This window comes from Onychomys torridus, chromosome 11, assembly GCF_903995425.1.
Source record: "Onychomys torridus chromosome 11, mOncTor1.1, whole genome shotgun sequence".
In the NCBI taxonomy this organism is placed as follows: Eukaryota; Metazoa; Chordata; class Mammalia; order Rodentia; family Cricetidae; genus Onychomys; species Onychomys torridus.
In genome coordinates this window covers 77301982-77321288 of record NC_050453.1, presented here as the reverse complement: position 1 = coordinate 77321288, position 19307 = coordinate 77301982, and positions in this window count along the sequence as shown.

Sequence of the window (19307 nt, the reverse complement as noted above, 5' to 3'; positions counted from 1 at the left end):
ATAAAAGAAAAGGTTGAGAGATTCTTCAGTCCCATATCAAAAGAGCCCTCTGATGTGAGACAGAAGGAAACCAAGTATAAGGGACCATTGTCTTCAAGATTCTAATTCTCTCCATGCTTACTCTTGATTTCTTGGAATCCTTTCTTACATGTCATGACATATTTAAATCCAAACCTTACATTCTGATAAAAAGTAAGTTTTTTCCAATAGCAATCTCTGAAGTTTCCAGAAGGAAGATGGGGCCCCAACAACAACACTACCCAATCCAAAATGATGCCATGGTAATCATCATCATACTACACTTCTTGCCAGAATTTCAGACAATCTTACCTATTACTCTGAGAGTTGTTGCAGAATCTACAGTTAGTCTAACTGAGATTTAACTATCTGAACTTTCTCACAATACCCAACAGAGATCCCATCGCCTCCTAAATAGCAGGAAGCAATTCTAAGAAAATGACGCCCCTCCTCCCTAAGATTTCATATTTCTCAGGGTTATGGATAATGGTTCAAAGGTTGGGGGTGGAAGAAACTATTAAACTCAGTACTCTCCTTAAGGAAAGAAAATATGTCTCAAAAAATGGAAAAAAAGAAATGGAATGAATAGGTATAAGATATTATGGTAGACTATCACATACATTAGTAAACAAATTTAGCAATATATCAGCCTTAGATAATTTTCAGTGTAATTTGTGCTGTTATTAGTACTTATATGTTGCTACAAATATAAACTTTTTATATTCCTATTTAAGATAATTTGTATATTGATACAAATACAGAACTCTGTTTGTTATGTTGTACACATATTTTTACTCTTATTTGAAATATTTGTATATTGATACAAATGTAAATTTATATCTGTCATACTGTATGTATGTTCTACATCTGTTTAAGATATTCTGTATACTGATATATATTTAGGATTATTATCATTTTGCGTATTGCACTATACATTCCTACCTCTGTTAAAGATATTTTGTGTATTATCACAATTTAAAGTCATTGTCCTTTTACTGTACATTTGCTTACAGACTGTTTGCCTTATTTATAGGAAGCCTTAGTCCTTAGGTTGTTTAGGTTAGATAAGACTTATAGAGTTATTGTCACCTATGCTTGTCATCTCTATAATTATGTTAGTTAGGTTATCCAGATTTATAAATACATAGGTCAGATGGACAGGTAATCTTCAAACACTTCATGGACCTTTAGAATATGGCATTTAAATAACTTAGAATTCTGTTGACGTGAGACACAATTGCTCCTGGCAGCACCAATTTGATCCCTAGAGAATGTTGGGCTTCTAAGATGTTTCCATTTGGAATTTTATCTTCTTGGCACAAAATGGCCTACTGGGCAAAGAACTGCCCTTGCCTCAACTGCTGACAGTACAAATGCTGTCCTTTCTGGACAAGTGGGGCACAAGGAAAGCAACCACTATACTTTGCCAAGACAGGTTAAGATGGTCCTTCAGAATTCCTGCTTTTGAAAATGGTCTGTCAGATACTCTAGGCCTATAGTCAATTTTAATGCACCAACAATGCTGAGAATCATTAGGTGACTGTCCAGGCTGCCAGCTGTCTCTTGCAAGACTTCCAAAAGTTGCTTGCATCCTTCTCCCATTTCTCAGGTATTATTATATTCCTTCTCAGGCCTTTGATTAGGTTGAAGTCTAGCAGTTATAGTTATAACTTAGTATATATACATACATAGTATCTTAGATAGACTATATTAAGTATTAGACTCAGTATCTTTAGGATAGGACACCTTTTGGAATGATCTTTGTAATATGCCACCTACCCACGCTGTAGACTTCCCTGGATTTTAGTATGTGTTTTTTGCTTGATATTGTTTGTATTTATTGTAATTCCAACTTACCTAGGTCATTATCCCTCATTACTCCTGAACAATATTTGATAACCATTTCTTTGTGTATAGTCTTGTATTAGGTTAGAACCATCTTATTTAGACAAAAGGGGGAGATTTAGTGGGTAGCCATGGCCTGGAAGTTCCAACACCCATTGAGGCTTCAGAATTGGTCATGCTCACAAGGCAGGGCTGAGGGAGGAAGCTGAAGACCCAGGATTGAGAGGAGCGAGCTCTCTTGGTTCTGGGACCCTGGACCCTGGAGGTAGACTGAGCAGAGTTCTCCAGAGAACACCGCCGGACTGTGCCATACCTTTGCCAGACCCTACAACGTATCCCTTCATTTGTAAGTTACCCCACAAAATAAACCTCCCTTTTAACTACGTGGAGTGGCCTTAATAATTTCACCAATAGGTCCCTGCTCCCACATGACCATATCTTGTGTCAACGTGACATAGAACTACTTAGGACTGCTTGTATTAATTTAAAATGGGCTACTAAACATTATAAAGTTACGTGTACCCACACAATAAACACAAATAATATATTTATTAAGTATGTGGAAAATGGATTAAAATCTCCAGGGCCAAAGGGATTTCTCAGTGAATAAAGGACCTTTACGCTTATGAAGGATCTAAGTTCAACTTCTGGGTATCCACATAAAAATGGAAGGAGAGAAATAACTCCACAAAGTTTTCCTTCTCAGGTCCACACATGTGCAATGATGGCTTTCACAGGACCTCACGTGCATCTTAAACACACACACACACACACACACACACACACACACACACACATAAAAAGCAAAAAAAAAATAAAAATCATTAAGAATAAAATGTTTTCAATAAAAATAACAAATAGAGAAAATAAAGAACAAAAACTCTAAAAGAAACACATGATAAAATAAAAACAAATTACACCATCAGGACTTTATATGTATTGGCTCAAAATATTCAATCAAAAACATGCATGAAATGTTCATCTAATATCTTGTGATACAAGTATGTACTTAAAGTTTTCCTGCCTGGCTCACAGTCAGGACAAATCTCTCTCACCTGCCAGGCCCATAGATGCTCAGAAACAACCAAGTAAACACACAGAAAGTTTACAAACTATATGGCCATGGCACGCTTCTTGTTATCTACTTCTTCTATCTTAAATTAACCCATTTCTATTAATCTATACTTTGCCACAAGGCTCTTGGCTTACCATTACCTTACATCTTCCCTGTCATGGCAGCGGCTGGCAGCATCTCTCTGCCTTTGCCTTCCACTTCCCAGAATTCTCCTCTTTCCTTGTCCCACCTATACTTCCTGCCTGGCTACTGGCCAATCAGCATTTTATTTATACAGATCAATATCCATAGCACAAGTAGTTTAAAAACTAAAAGGCTAAAAAGATATGTTCCATTCAAATGTTAACTGAGTAAAAGCAGATGAATAATCTCTAAAATTAGGCAGGTTTCATGTGAAAAAAACGGTACAAGGAGATAGAAGAATGAGGTCTTACACTGAAAATAAAACTATAAACTCAAAGAATCCATAAAAATTGAAAGCAGTCTTGAAACAAACATCAGTTACAAAGTATAGATGGGAATATTGACAGCCTTGAAAGGATAAATAGTTCTCCAATAAGAGAATGGGGCATCAATATACTGCTTCCAATAATGTCTAGAAAACCCAGACAGATCATCAGTAATGAAACTTTAACAGCACTGGAAAAAATTGAATTTGATAGTAGTAAACAAAATTCAAGACTATCTTCTGGCCAAAATCTCTCAAACAAAACAGAAAAGTTCAAAAATAAACCAAAAGCAGAAAATTAGCAAGTTTGGACAATATGTGGAGAGATTGGAAGTTGTTGGGCCTTGATAGTAACATAAAACAGTATGCCTGCGATGGTGAGCTGAGTAAATCGTTCCCTATAAAATCAATCACAAAACTACATGAATCTAGTAACTCTTTGGTGAATCATGTCCCAAGTTATTTATTCATTTGTATTTATTGCTGAATTATTTTCTTTTTTAAATTTATATTCTTTATTGACTCTGGGAGTTTCACATCACGAGCATCATTCTGCTCACCTCCCACTTCCCCCATATCCTCCCCTCAGCCCTGTTTCACTCCCCCCTGCCGCCTGAAAAGAAAACAAAATTAAGTAAGCAAGCAAATTCAAAAACACCGCCCCCCCAAAAAAAATAAATAAAAACAACAAAAGATCTCTTTGCGTCTTCTTTTTTCCTGCCTCTCCAACACCTCTACATTAGTCCTGGTGGCATTGGGGGCTTCGGTATGTCATATAGTATATGCCTTAGTTCCATCAGCTTTATTAGCACATGTTCATTGCAAGGAGTCACTGATCTTGTTCAAGGTCTCTGGTTTCTGGTACACCATCATCATTGGATCCTTGCCAGAACTCCTCTGATATATCCTGTGGCCACCTCAAATCTTAGAAATCCTGCGGGTATCATTTACAAAACCAGTCCTTTCACCAGCTCCAACAGGTCCTAAGTGGGGTAGATGCTATGGTGGACCAATCTAAGGCCCAGCTGTGGGCATGAGTGACAGCCGAGCTGGTTAGTCTGGGCCACTGGGGCACCGACCTCAGGCAAGTTGGTAGAGTCAGCTCCCCTATGTGCATGCCTAAAGGGTTGGTTCAGCCTCCCATGTGGTGAGGAGTGGGATCCATCTCTCCTCAAAGTTCAAGAGCCAGCTCTCTTGTTGTAGTGTCCAGCATAAGGCAAAGCCAGCTTTCCCAGGGTTGGTGAAGGATGGGGACAGCTCAGCATGGCCCTCTGATTTCACTTCACATGGTGCCTAAGGCCTCCTGAAGTGCAGCTGGACCACAGACTCAGAAATGGCCCTGGGTGGCAGCTTGGGCTTGCATGACAACCTTTGCTCTGGGTGGAAGGAATTGCCTTTCAGGTGGAAATGGTTCTGCTGGACATATGGCCACTGTACACCACTGAGACCTCAGGTTGTGACCCCAACCTTGGGCCTCTAAATGACCTTTGGTGGTAATACAGAACTCGACTTCAACAAGCCGCAGTAGGACCATGGACCCTGACACGGTCCTCAGCAACAGCTGAGTCTGGATATCACTCACTACTGCCCCAGTGGAAGTATGGCCCTCTGACATCAACATGGCCCTCAGTCTCAGGTGTCTGCATGGCCGTCAATGGTAACAGTAACATTTGACATCAGCACACATCCTTGCTGCAGCAGGGCCATGTACCCTGACATGGCCCTCAGCTGCAGCTCTGGCATGGAAGTCACCATGACAATGAGTAGCAGCACAGGTCAAGTCACTTAGTTCTGGATGCATCCTGATCCTCAAACACAAAACTGGGCTTCTCATGGTGCTTGGTGGCAACAGGAGCCACATACGTCTATCCAGACCCTGGATGCTATACGGCTATAGACCCAGACATGCCCCTAGGCAGCAGCGTAGGCTCTAATGACACCATGGCCCTGGGAGGCAGCACAGTCTATCCATATCTTTATGCTGTGGATGGTCGGAAGATTCCAAACAAGCCGCAGGCTCCACCCCAGATCCTGGGCCTCTATGTGAGTCCTAGTGACAACCTGGGCTCCAGACTTCAACACAGACTGCAGCTGGAGCTAGGCCAGATACCCAGACATGGACCCAGGCAGCAGCTCAGCCTAGTTGACATACTAGCTCCAAGTGGTAGCTCCAGCCACTCATATCAGGATGGCTCTGGCAGCAGCATGGAACCTGGACACCAACAAGGCTATAGGTTTTGTCCCAAACCTCAGACTTCATGTGGCCTTTGGTGGCAACATGAGCCATAGACTTACCCATAGACCTTGACTATGGTAGGACTGTGGGCCCAGACATGATTCTGGGCAGCAACTGCCACGCCCACGACGGTGTCTCCTGCGTGACAAATGCCTTGGATAAGGTAGTTACGTGGGAAAGGGGGGCTCGCGGCCCTCGGGTCTATGCCCCCGGCAACCCCTCATCAATCTGCCCGAATCAAGGTGCCAGGCTACACGGAACCACGCAGATCTGCTTGCAGAGGCTGGCTGGCACTCCGCCTTCTTCTCTTTGCAGCTGTAATTATTGCTGTTTCCTTGTGTATTGATTCCAGGAAGTTAACTCTTAATGTTCCTGATGTGCCCCATAAAGAGAGTAATGATTCCTCAAAAGTGGCTTCAACACCCCCACCTATGACTCAAGCTCTTAGGCCAACAGTTCAAGAGGGTCCCCAAAGGTTGGGGGAATTCATGAATGATTTAGAGCAGAAAGAACTTATGATTCAGAAGGACGAAGAAGACGCTAGTGAGGAGAGAATGAAAGTAAAGGTACAGGCACTCATAGGCAATTCATACGCGCAGCCGACAGCAGCTGCGAGGAAGCAGTTACAGGAATTAGCCATTCCTACGAGAATTATTCAGGGACAAATAAAGTTTCTCATCAAGGGTCCATGGTGGCAACCCCCTAACTTTAATCTTAGATATAATAATTATTTAGAGCCATTACCTTTTACGGGAGCTTATGACGTACATGGGAACCGATGTGTGAATCATAATGGTATGAAAACAGAATGGCATAAGTTACAGTTCATGGAAAGATTAGCTAGGTACCGATCCCCCTGGTGCCTTCTCACCCACAGGCAAAGGTTAAAATATTTTCACACAAATGAAACCATGGTTAGAACAATGATGGAAAGGGTTTAATTTTGATACAGAACAAAGATGTAGAAGAAAAACTACAGCTAGGGCCGTAATGTTCTCTGTCCGGATGAGGAACCACAAAAGAAAAAGTAAAGGCTATACTCATGAGATCTGTTAATCATTCTGAGAAAAGTGTGTAACTACATTGTTGATTCTATGTCTATCACCCTACTGGCCGATTGCCGTGTTTCCTCAAGTAACTGTATAAAATTCACTGCTTGGTCTGAGTAAAATCGCAGCAGCTTCACAACATACTCTCGTGTCTGTGGTTGTCTGTCATTCGCTGAATCCCACTTATCCTGAGTACCTTCACCCCGTTCTCCCTTGGTCTGGTGGTCTAGCTGAGATCCAGTCCGCGGCAAGCAACCACGGTCTAGTTGTTACTATGGCCACAGATGGCAGCCAAGGCCACCAGATCGATATGTCCCCAGCAGCAATGTGGCCCATGGACCCAAACATATCCCCAGGAGGCCGCCCAGGCCGCGGGAATCAGAATGGCACTTGACGGCAAAAGGAGCCATGAACATCAACATAGACCCTGGCTGTTGTAGGACCAGGGACCCAGGCATGGTCCTTGGCAGCAGCCTGGCACGGACAGCACCATGACCCTGAATGGCAAGCAGAACTCCTGCCTCAGTCTACTCACTGTCTTCACCAAGACCCCAGGTAGCAAGCAGGCCTCCAACATCTGCCTACTCCTTACCATCTCCATTTCTTCCTTTCTGTGTCTTTCCACAGCTCATGGACCATTCTACTTCTCTATCTGGCTCAGTTCTCCACCACTTACTTCCTTATCACAAGTCCCACATGCCCAGCACCATAAGGCACCAGGTAGGCCCAGGGATGTCTTCCCTCAAGCCAGGGCCTTGAGGATTCCAACTGGCGAGACCCCTTCTGAGCCAAACTGCATCAGGCAGGGGTGGCTATCTTCCAATCAGCCTTGAGAACCCCAGCTGGCTTGAGCCCCTGTGAGCAGAACTGCATCAGGCAGGGTTGGCTATCTTCTCATCAGCCGGGGCCTTGAGGACTGATGTAATGGATAGCCATCCCAGCTTTGGCCTGGAAGTTCCAACCCCCATTGAGGCTTCAGTAATGGTCATGCCCACAAGGCAGGGCTGAGGGAGGAAGCTGAAGACCCAGGATAGAGAGGAGAGGTGGCGCTTGGTTCTGGGACCCTGGACACTGGAGGTAGACCAAGCAGAGTTCTCCAGAACACCGCCAGACTGTGCCATACCTTTGCCAGACCCTACAATCTATCCCTTCATTTGTAAGTTACCCCACAAAATAAACCTCCCTTTTAACTATGTGGAGTGGCCTTAATAGTTTCACCAATATCTGGCACCCAATGTGGGGCAAATTCCAAAGGCCTGGTTGGCTCCCTTCCTCAGCTTCCTCCCTCTGCCCCGCTTTGTGGGCATTACCATTACCAAAGCCTCAATGGGGGTTGGAACTTCCAGGCCAAGGCTGGGATGGCTACCCACTACAGACCCCAGCTGGCTAGTCCTTGTCTGAGCAGAATTGCCACTGTATTATTTTCAAAAGTAAAATGATAATTCAAGTCCATTCTCCATCTAAAATGGATGGAAAACAGGTGTAGTCAGCGGGCTTGCCTGAACTCACCATACCATACTTGATCTAGATCTGCTGATTGCCCTGCCTCCATCTGGAACAGAGGGATTATGGGCATGTTGTGCAATTCTACTACATGATCCAACAGGAGGAATGCCAAGGAAACTCTATTACGACCAGTACCAACAAGAGGGATTCCATTTATGTGAGACATTTGTAAGCGTAGAGATGGAAGCAGCAACATGGTTCAGCAGTTAATGGCTCTCATTGCAAAGCCTGCACTTGAGCTTGATGCCCACATGACAGGCAAGAATGAAGTAGTAGTGATGCTGTTATAAAAAACAGAACACTGCCAGTTGCTGACCTCTGTTCACAGAGGAGAACGAGGCTTTGGTGTTTGATGGGTTTCAGTTTGCAAGGCTATGGGAATGCTGAGGGAGGACTGGGGGTAGAGACTGCACAGAAATATGGGTCCTTAATGCCTGAATGCGCAACCAGTGATGTCAGAGGATCTACACAACCTTCTACCATAAACTACCACCATCAGGGAACTGGTGGTCTAAGATGGTAGACAGCAAAGGTGTTAGTAATGGAAGGTAGATATACCACCCAAGAGTTCTTAAAATAGAACAAGTAAATGTTTCATTTGTAAATTAATTATGTACTTTGAAGTCACACCATTAAATTTGTGGTACATAATATAGATTACATTATAAAATTTTAGATAGAAGACAGCTAAATAGAAAAAGAAGGGTAGAGAGAGACAGAGATGATGCATTGTTTACAGAATAGCTAATGATAGTGATGTCAAACACTTCTTAGGGAGAAAAGATAGCTCTTCAGTGAGGGGTTGTGTGCTTCCAGGTTTCTGTGGTTTCCATACTGGTTCTGCTATGATCAGGGGTTTGTGCCATCTCTTGTCCCTTGCATCTGCAATAATACAGAACTACCTTTTGCTGTGTGTTCAGGCAACCTGCACTGAGTGGATGCATGCAACCCCCCTGCACTGCCTACTATCCACACCTCCTTCCCACCCAAGATAACTTACTCTGGCCTTGGTGGCTAAAGGCCTAAGCTCTAAATCAATGTTTGCAAAATTGTTCTGAAATCCTTTAATATGAGGAAGGCGCAGCTCAACCCTGTTAAGTCTCATTCTATTCTAGGCTCACACAGGCATCACTGAGGGGCTAATCACAGGTAACACAAAGAGACATTTTCCCCACTGTTCATGGTTTTAAAGGGTCACTGTGTAAGAATAGTTGAATTAAACTCCTAAAGGCAAAAGTCAGCCATGAACAAAAATGGTCTATTATTCATTCCGTTCTCCTACCTTCTAAGTAGAGATTTTCATCTTACACTGACTTCTTCTTTGTTTATTAATAAGGAAAATTATAGAACTCCATGTATAGTTGATACTTAACTACAATGTCACTCAAAATGTGCTGATTGGGCCATTGTCAAAAGTTTCTTAGTGACTCTGTTTCATGTCTGCTTCACTAAATCTGTCAAAGCTGCTACTGTGTTGTGTGATGTGGCTGCCAAGAGGTGTGAGCAATAGCTCTCAGTCTTGCTTCTATTCACATTCAGTTAAGAGAAACAGCTCACCACCTACCACCTTCCCCAGCAGAATTAATATAGAATTTTTTTTGTGTGTGCATGTATGCAGGTGCATGTACACCTCTGTGTGTGTGTGTGTTAGTACATGTTTGTATATGTGCTTGTACACTTGAATGTGGAGGCCAGAGGTAGCACGAAATGCCATTCATCATGAGCAAAGAGACAGGTTCTTTCCTGGACTGAAGCTTGCTAATCTGTCTAGGCTGTCTTGTCCAGTAGGCCTGGAAGATTTACTTGTCTCTGCCTAACCAGCACTAGGATTACAAGTGTGCACCACCATGGTCAGTATTTTTACATAGGTCTTGGAAGCTAGGACCCAAGTCCTTTTGCCTGAGCATCAAGGCTGATCTATACAGAGTTTTAAAACTTTAGGGTTTTTTTTTTTAGGTTTTTTTTTTTATGAGAACCATATGATTTAAGGTCATTTGTATGTCATGGTCTGGGAAAAGGTCCCTTTTCCCCCAGATCCTTACCTAGAAAGTCTCCAGTAAGGTTGACTATGAAGAGTCCGTTGCATCCTTTAATTTACCAGGCAATTTTTTTTCTTCCATTAGGTCTTAGAATAACTTACCATGGCAGAAATGCTGTGGAGAAGTGAAGTTACCTGGTAAACATGTTGAGTCCATCATAGAATTGATACATGTTTCCTGATTTCTAATGAAGTAAGGGAACCATGACAGGAGCATCATGAAGCACTCAAGAGACCACTGTCAACTACGGATCCTAGTTGTGTATCTGGCCATTGATCCCCTGTCCTCAGGTCCACCTTCAGTCAAAACAATTCTGTGCAGGAGGAGGTTGTGAGAGTAAGTATGCACATGAGTGCATGCATGTGTGTGTGGATATGTGCACATGTAGATACCAGTGAAAAGTATCATTTCTTCTCAGATGCACCCATCTTGATTTTGGAGATAGGGTCTTCTAAGGAAACCTAAGGTTCACCAATTCAGCTAGCCTAGATGGCTACTGAATCTCAGGAATTTACCAGTTTCCATGTCCCCAGCACTGAGATTCCAGGTGTGTACAACCGCCTTTTTTTTTTATACACGTGAGCCTTTGACCTCAGACCTTATGCTTGTTACTGACTGAGCTATTTCCCCAGTCTCTCACAATAACTCATTTAAAACCTATTTTTATTTTTCTTATCAGTGTGTGTGTGTGTGTGTGTGTGTGTGTGTGTGTGTGTGTATGTGTGTGTGTGTGTGTGTGTGTGTAGTTGCCCATGCAGGCCAGAACTGGTCTTTAACTTCCCTGGAGTTGAATTACAGGCTCAGTTACATTTTGGGTAGCTGTGAGCTACCCAAAATGGTGCTGGTAACTGATGCCTTGTCCTAATAATAGAGTAGCAAATGCTCTTAACCCCTGAGCACCTTTCCAGTGCCCAGAACTTAGGGTTCCATAGATTCTGTGACTTGTCTGTCAAGTGTTTAGATCCCAATGGCCCCTTAAAAGCAGCCATGCTGAACTGGCTTTTTGGAGCCCATTACCTATGGTAGGATGCCTTGCTGAGCCTTGATGCAGGGAGAGGGTCTTCATTCTTCCTCAACTGAATGTACCAGGCTTTACTGACTCCCCATGGGAGGCCTTACCCTTTTGGAGGAGGTGTAGGGGTGGGTGCAGGTGGGTAGGGGAAGAAGGCTTGTGAGGAGTAGGAGGAGGGATGAGAGAGGGATCTGTGGTTGGTATGTAAAATAAATAAATAAATAAATAAATAAATAAATAAATAAGTAAATTTTAAATTAAAAAAAGGAGTCATGCTCTTAGGAACTTTTTCTCGGAACTGACACCAAAATCCACTGAGCAGGTGAAAAGGTTGAAATATTAAACTACAGTAATACAAACAACTTCCAGTTCAGCATTAGACATTTCCATGGTTGTGACTCATTGAGTTAGTTTCAGATCCCATCTCTTTAATGCCTTCTTCTCTTCCTCCAAAGCTTAATTTCCTCACTTTACTTTCTCTCCAGTATGCGTTGATCTCTACTACATTGTGCTTATTTTCATATTAATCTTTATTTTCTAATATAAGCAGAAGGTAATGTGGGCATTTATCATTGTGCTCCTTTCTCTAAAACCCATTTAATATTTCTAGGAGAAAGTTAAATTCAGGTCCCTAATTTCAAAGTAATCTGTGGTTCTATACTTCTTCAATATGAGGTGAAACAGAGGATTTGACAAGGGATGCTACATATTCACTTTTTGCCACCAATAGACTTTGTGTTCTAGTGAATGAGATCCTTACCTTCAATTTCTTTGAATTTGTGGTTTTACATAACATTGCACTCTAAACACAAAGGTTTTGGAAGGCAGAGGAAGCTATGTGTACTAGGTGAACATATGCCATAATTTTTGCTGAATGAGCAGAATGGAGGAGGTGGGATTCCATGGGAAACAAAGAAAAAATTATGCTTTATTGTGAGAATTTATAAGTCAGTCACTTACTACATAAATTAGAGATAAGTCATTTAATATCAGCTTTTCCATCTGGCAGCCTGATTTATATGTTCTTAGAATCAGAGAAGTAAGAAACCAAACTACCAATATGACTCTTCCCTTCTCTACATTAAACAATTGGGAATGAAAATTATGAGAAAAAGATACCCAGTGGAAAATTTTGAGTACTTTTCTTATTTATCTTCCAAACACATGTAGGGACATGCTTAGTTGACCAGGAATCTGGGTGTTGTATCTTCATTTGCCCTTCTAGTGACAGTATTCCCACTGTTCAGCGACAGCATTTCCAGTGCTCAGTGACAGCATTGCCACTGCTCAGTGACAGCATTTCCACTGCTCAGTGACAGTATTCCTAGTGCTCAGCGACAGTATTCCCAGTGCTCAGTGACAGCATTCCCACTGCTCAGTGACAGTATTCCCAGTGCTCAGTGACAGTATTCCTACTGCTCAGTGACAGTATTCCCAGTGCTTAGCGACAGCATTTCCAGTGCTCAGCGACAGCATTTCCAGTGCTCAGCGACAGCATTTCCAGTGCTCAGCGACAGCATTTCCAGTGCTCAGTGACAGTATTCCCACTGCTCAGTGACAGTATTCCCAGTGCTCAGTGACAGTATTCCTACTGCTCAGTGACAGTATTCCCAGTGCTCACCTACAGCCTTCATAGGTTCTTGCTTCTGTGAACTTAAGTCCTGAACACGGGCCCCACATGCATTTAGCCAATGAAGCTTGGATGGGGTCAAATCAAAAATTGCATTGAGTCATAGTATCTTCATTTCCTGCCCTTCTGTACTCTCTTTTCCTCCTCAGAAGCAGGCAGCCTACTGGGGCACACTTGTCTGCATAGAAGCACTAATCCACAGTCTTCACTCTCCACCCTCTCTATCATAATCCCCTACTCCAGCCACTACCCCCTTGGCTATGTGCCAGGAAATTGGGGACTGCCCCTGTGTTGCAGAACAATTACAAATGTTCAAGCTAGTTTTGAAAGACCCCCCGGCACCCCTGTAGTAATGCTATGTTTGCAAGGCTTAAGGGAACAAAAGACAGTTCCAGGAAACAGAATGGCCCCACCACAGCCCAGATAGCCGTTAAGAAATGTTGCTCAACCCTGCTTGTGAGGTGAGGCACGTAGGGGAACAAAGGAATTCAGCTAGAAGGCAAAGGCGTAGAGATAAGCAGGATGTCAGGGGCAGACTGCCTGGCGTCAGTGCGGGAGGACCAGAGCAGCTGGAATTCTAGATAGGGGTTGAGTCAACACACATATCTGGATATCTGGTCACCAAGGAAACCCACAAACCGCCCTGAGCCTGAATTCACGCCCCATTTGATTCATGCTTGTACATTCGCGCCTCACTTGATTTGTCCAATTAGAGCTTTGTAACCATTCATGCCTTGTTTAAATTATCCAATCAGAACCCTTTGACTAATGCATTCTGCTTCTGTACCCACGCTTTTTGCTATAAAAACCCATCCCACCAACCCAGAGGCGCGCAAGTCTTCCGAGAGACTTTGTTGCCCCAGGTACCTGTGTTTGAATAAACCTCGTGCTGTTGCATCTGATCCGTGGTCGCTGCGTGCTCCTTGAGCCGGGGGTCTCTCCTGAAGGGAGATCTCTCTGGGGGTCTTTCAGTTTTAACTCTGTTGGCACAGTCTGACTTATTCCTTCCTGCAAAAACACACATAAGAAAAAAAAAAATCACTACACATGGCCTGGGGAGATGGTTTAAGAAAGTCAGATGCAGTCATTTGTCTCTATGATCAAGTACTCCTATGGTGAGATGGGAGACAGAAGCATGGGATTTCCTGGAAGTTCATGGACTGGCTAGCATATGATATACAGTTGTAAACAACAAGAGAACTTGTCTCAAACAAGGTGGAAGGTGGGAACCAACCCCTGCTGGCCTCCACACTGATGCTGCAGTGTGTGTACCTCCCCCAGGAGATATATGTAAAATAAATCATTGCTTTAAGTAAATTTGTTGCAACTCTATGGGTTTGGTCCCAGGTTTTGCAACTCTGAGGAAAGGTGTCCTGACTACTTGGAAGTCAGGTAACACCTTGAGCTGCTTAGGACATCTCTGATGGCTGGAGCTGCAAAGAGGCAGCCCAACCCTTGAAGGGAAATTTTCTGACTGCTCAGGAGAGTCAGGCCTGGAACTGCTTTAGCATTGAAGGGTATCCTGACAGATCGGGAGAGTCAGGCTATACCTGGTGTGGTGATGGATGGTCTCCCCATAGGCTTTAGCAATCCTGCTCCTCTCCTGGTGAGCCACTACAGCTGAGCTTTGCTCAGTCCCAACTTAAGGGGACTTCCTAGCAAAGCTCTGCTTCTCTGGTGTAAGAAATTATGGAAATGCAGCAATCTCCTCAGGCTCAGAAGAAAAATACTACTTTTTCAGTTCTTTCAGCTCCTCCTTGCTCTGTCCACTACGGGACATCTCAGCAAGGGTCTTCTGTTCAGTTCCTCCTTGCTCTAACCACTGAGGGATGTCTCAGCAAGGATCTTCTCTATGCCAGTGAATGAAGATCTTCACACCCAAAACTCTTTTGAGAGATTTATTTGGAAAGGAGGAGTCCAGGAGAGTACCTGCCTCTACCAGGGTGGAGAGAACAGCCCACAACTGACCAGGCAGGGTGGTTTATATAGGATGTCTTGGGGGTGGAGTCAACCAGTGATTGGTTAGTTTTTTGTTTGTTTGTTTGTTTTCTGCTCAGGGTTCAGCCAGTTTTGTGGGCTAGGGACATAAATGACCCTGATTTCAGGGCCAAACTGTGTTTCTTTCACTGGCCTTTCTAGGCTTTTTGACACTGTCTCTAAGACCAGGGCACATTTCTTTCACTGACTCTGATTCTAGGGACCAAGAGTGTTATTTTGACACTTGTTTCAGAGTCAGGGCATAGTTCCTGGGTTCTGGGTTTGGGGATAAAGTGTTCATTTCCCAGGTTCATGTCCCAAACCCAGGCTGTGTTTCTTTCCTTGGTCCTGGGCCCCAGGCCCAGGATTCTACTGTCCTGCTCTGTGATTGGTTGGTTTCACTTGGCCTGGAGCAGAGATGACTCTGATTTGAGCCAAACTATCTTTCTTTCACTGGTCTTCTCTGAGCCATCTTTCCCCAGTCCTGGGCTCCAGGATGGGTTTCTTTAGCCATTCCCTTTCCCCACAATTATATTCATTACTTTTCTCTTGCTGTGAAAGAAGACTATGACCAAAAGAAACTTACAGAAGAAAGATTTTGATTTGGCTCATGCTTCTGAGGCAGGATCCATAATGACAGGAAGGCATGGCAGTAGGTTGCTGAAGCAGTATGCTGATCAAACACATTTTTATCTACACACAGGAAGCAGAGGTTTAGAGCAGGAAGTAGAGGGATCTATAAGCCCTCAAAGCCTATCCTATTCCATACTTTTGTTTTTGAGAAGTTCTGCTTTTGTTTTTGAGAAGAGGTCTTGCAAGTTACTCTTGAATGTAGGATCCTCCTGCCTCAGCCTCTTCAATGTTAAGACTACTGTTGATGACCATTACAATTTTATGTGCAATCTGGCACAGTTTGACAGTGGAGCAAAGCTCCCCCAAACAGTGACACCTGACTTACCAACTGAATGGTGAGTAATAGAAGGTCCAAGGACATGAGGATGGGTGCCCTACTTTCCCAGGTGTGGGGAAAAGAGAAGCATAGAAAGGATTTGGTTTTCCCTTCTTTACAACTCAGTCCTCTGCATACAACACTCTAACACAGAAGGCAATATTTCTTGTGCATATTGGGACACAGAGAACGAAATGCACAACTCTAAATGAGACATCTATTTCACAACCCTTCCTCCCAGAGCTTAGGGATGATTGTGGGCAAGGGCAGGTGAAAGATTGTAAGAGCCCCAGCCAGTAGAGAACTATGAGAAAACTGTTTTCTGGACACAGGAGGGCAGCTGCACATACATATTCACATCAGTGGAGGCAGTATGCACAAGACCATTGTAACCTCAAGCCAGACAAAATCCCAGCACAGAGAGGAGAGAGATACACAAGTCTCACCTCTGGCTGAAGACTTACTGGCAACTGATAGCTACTGGGAACAGGAGCAACAGTTTTCTTGAAGTGTGTGGCCACTGGTGGGCTTACTGCCCACAGTGAAGGCCTCACATCCAAGAGTCTATTGGCAGCACAAGATGGACTTAATGCTCGAGAAAGTTAATGATGAGGACACAGTGGGTGGATTGGGAAGTTGGGTGGATCTGAGAGAGGTGGGTGTAGGGGTGAACATAATCAAAACACATTGTAAAAGATTGTCAAATAGAAAAAAGTAGAAAAATAAAAACAAACTCTTAAAAATAAAAACAAATGAATAATTTCTGTATTAGACACATATTTGTACTTATTAGTAATAATGGCTCACCTTACTCATATTTTGAAATTAAAAGAGAAAACAACCTTGGGGGCTTGAGTGACGGCTCAGTGGTTAAGAGGACTTGCTGCTGTTGAAAATTTGGTTCCTAGCATTCATGTTTGGCAACTCATGAAAGCCTGTAACTCCACATCCAGAGGATTCCACTTCTAGTCTCTGTGGGTGCTTGCATTCTTATGCATGAACACACCCAAACACACAGACACATCATTTTCAAAAATTAAAACATTTTAAAATAATAGTTAATAAAGTTAAATTAACTATTAAATCACAGCACAAACTTTGAAAATAGAACTGATAGAAAGCAAGATGTTTCTTCTTGTACTTTGAAAGTTACTTTGCATACAGCACATGTTCAGAGAGAATGTCCAGTTGTCCATCCATTAGTATTAACAGTGTTTGTCTGCAGGCCTCAGGATAAGCCATATTTGCATATTGTCCACACAGTTATAGTAAACAGATGTACAGAAAACAAATGAAGGTTCTCAACACAAGGTCAGCTATATTTTAAGGTACTTTGAAGCTACCTCAAGGAGAAACTTACATCAGATGAGGACAATCCTAATGGATTTCTAAAGGAAATGAGACTTGAAAGAGCCTTAGAGAATTGACAGGCATTGCTCACCCTGTAATTTCTGACACACCTCCCACTGGAGCTGGGGAAATGTGCTATGAACACAGGATATGAAGACATCAGGAGTCTCTTTTGGAGCTTTATATAATTTCATAGTCAGGTTCTCAGAGCCAGGAGGGAATTATTCATTTTAGAGAGGATTTGCTGAGAGCCAGAGAGGTCAAGAGACTTGCTAGGGGCCACATAGCTAATTAGCTCCTTCCTAGAACCAGGCTCTTTCCTCCTGATACCACAGCCTGTGGCAGGAGCTGCAGCCCACAGCAAATGTGAAAGGGCTGTCATGTAAAGGCAGGTATTTTAGGGACAGGTCCTCATATTAGAGTCTTTTTCAAGTCTTTGTGTTGCCAAATGTGCTTGGGAATAGATTCACTTCTGCATCCCCATGTATTCTCAGAAGGTTAGGCTGCAATTGACCTCTCCAGGCTAACTCACCAGGGACAGGAATGCATCAATGCCAAGCAGCCAGCTCACCTGTGGGGTTATTCAATACAGAACTCAGGGTCTGAAATCACAGTTGGAAGAATTTTCTAAAAGGAAAGAAACGTAGACAAAAAGTAGTGTGTCTTGACTTATAAGTTCTTCTGCCATTCTTTCCTTACCACATGTTAACACAGTAGATGAATAGAAGGTCAGGGAAGGTCATTTTATTTTTCTTCATTCACCTACTCTCACAGAAGCTAGAATTGCAGTATATTAGTTTTGTTAGCTGTGCCTTCAGAAAGGCTAAGAAAAGTGACATGAGTGCCACATAATTGTCTGTGTGTGTGTGTGTGTGTGTGTGTGTGTGTGTGTGTGTGTTCATGCATGCGTGTGTGCATGCAGCTGCACAAATATGAACATTCATATAAGTGTGTGTGTATATGTGTGGAGGTCAGACAAGAACTCAACTTCTGTTCCTTGGGACTTACCTTTTATGTATTTTTGAGACAAGATCTTTTTCTGGGTCCTGGAACTCACCAGTTCAGCGTATCCAGCTAGCCAGTGAGCCAGAGATCTGCTTGTATCTTTCCCCAAAACTAGTAAAATCATGTCACATCTGGCTTTTTACATAGTTTCTGGGGCATGGAACTCAAGTTAAAATGATTTTACACTGATTCATTTACACAGCCCCAACTGTACCTTTCTGAAGAATCACTTATGTAGACCTAGCCTTTGGGATATAATGGTGAGTATTCACCAAACTTCCCTATTACATGACCTTTTGAGAAAGATCAAGGTTCCTAATTATTCACAAACATTATCTCATATGTTTTTCTCTTAAGAAGACAGCTAGAACAAAGCTTTCCCAGTCTATAAAGAATTAGCAGCTTCATCAGTCTTGGTTAGCCTTACCCTCAGGGTCCTGTGAGGTTTACTTGGCTTGCTTTTCTCCAGCAGGCTCCTTGCTCTCTCTCTCCTCTCTGGCATCACTCTGTATTTATTTCAATTGCAGCTCTGACCTTATGTAACTGCAATCTTAGGCAGTCTTAGGCTTCTGTGGCTTCTCCAACCCTCCCACACACAGCAGAGGACAAACATTTGCAAACCAACACCTGAACTTTAATCTTTGCATTAGGACTATGAGAATGTAGAACAGTTGTATAAATACTTCTGAAGTGAGGAAAATTTAACACATGCAAAGTAGTTGTATACTTCCTGAGTTTGGGAATTGTGTGAAGTGCCTGTTTGCAGGCAAAACAGTCCTCAGTATGAGAATAGAGACTCAGTAAGTTGAATAGATAAAAGTAACTTAGAAGACAAAAGAGGATGGTAGGTGTTATGTGTGACTAATAATAAGTAGCCCAGTGTCAATGTTATCGAACAGTAAAGAAGATAACAAAACTTTTGTACATGACAGAGTATTTTATGGGTATCCAAACCTTCTGGAGTTTGTTGGGATTAGAACATGGCATGAGCTTCATATGGGAGTCAGCTTGTATGAAGGGATGCTATGGGCTAGAGAAATAGTCCAGGAAGAAAGTGCTTGCTGTGAAAGCATGAGGACCTCAATTTAATCCCAGAAACTATTCTACAGATCTGGTATGATATGCAATTGTAATCCCAGCTCTCAAAAGCGGGGAAAAGTGGATCCCT